General features: G+C 35.4%; 1 non-coding gene across 1 annotated transcript; it reads right to left on the reverse strand.

Moving 5' to 3' along the window:
• Nucleotides 1-474: 474 nt before the first annotated feature.
• Nucleotides 475-566, reverse strand: LOC122683984. Its single transcript, XR_006337892.1, has one exon. It is a non-coding gene; the product is annotated as a small nucleolar RNA SNORD116 (small nucleolar RNA).
• Between the last annotated feature and the right edge of the window lie 513 nt (nt 567-1,079).

Raw genomic sequence — 1,079 nt, forward strand, 5'->3', positions numbered from 1 at the left:
TTTCCAAAATCAATATACCTTTACTGCAAATACAAATATAAGAGCTATTCATTTTCTTAAATTTTAGAGTTAAACATTTAACCTGTAAACATTTAAAAGTGTAGAATAGCAGAAGATATTTGAATTTCCTTAAAATTAGAATTGACTACTGTAATATCTTCCAGATGACTATCTAACTCTTGTGATGTAAACAACTTCCTGGACAGTAATGAAGCTGTAACAGTTTCAATTTTCTCCCAGCTGGACAACAACTTGCATCGACAGCTGCTCCATCTTTGCCTAGGGGCCAACGAAGACCTGGATTTCAAAAGAGGCAAACTAGCTAAAAGCAATGAATTGATGAAGCAGCCATTTGAATTTTGACAGTTATTTACTCCCTTACTTAAACAAGCAGGTTTAGACTCAGGTTTTGTCATGGAAAGTTTACTTTTTATTTTATTTTATTTTATTTTATTTTATTTTTTTCAACGTGCTGGACCTCAGTTTCGATGAGGAGACGGTAGTGAGTTCTCACTCAATTTGTTCAGATTTCCGAGGAATGCATGAGAGGGTGTCGTCATCGATCTACTTTTTATTTTGAAAGCATAGTCTCATAGGAATTTAATATTGAATAGCTAGGAAATTATACAGTGAATGTGTATATGTATTTATATATGAATTATGAGCTAGCTTGGCTTTTTAGAAGGTCAAGCATCAGAAACATTTTTAAGATACTCATCTTCTCTCAGGCATGTATTTCTACCAAATGTTTTAATAATAACTTGATATAATGTCAAACATTTAGAGCTTTGGCCTGGAGCCTGGTGCCGGTGATAGCCAATGAGATGTGAAGAATCAAAATAGAGATAGGGACACCCAATTGTGATTGACAAGGGGTCTTTGTGAAATCTGAAAACAAAGAAGGATCTTTGAATATAGTTTATACTCTTCCAACTGAACTATTTTGTAATCAGTTCAATTCAATCACTCAGATACGTCTGACTCTTTGTGGCCCCGTGAATGCAGCACACCATGCTTCCCTGTCCATTACCAACTCCTGGAGCTTGCTCAAACTCATGTCCATCCAGTCAGTGATGCCA

Source organism: Cervus elaphus, chromosome 25 (genome assembly GCF_910594005.1).
Source record: "Cervus elaphus chromosome 25, mCerEla1.1, whole genome shotgun sequence".
Classification (NCBI taxonomy): domain Eukaryota; kingdom Metazoa; phylum Chordata; class Mammalia; order Artiodactyla; family Cervidae; genus Cervus; species Cervus elaphus.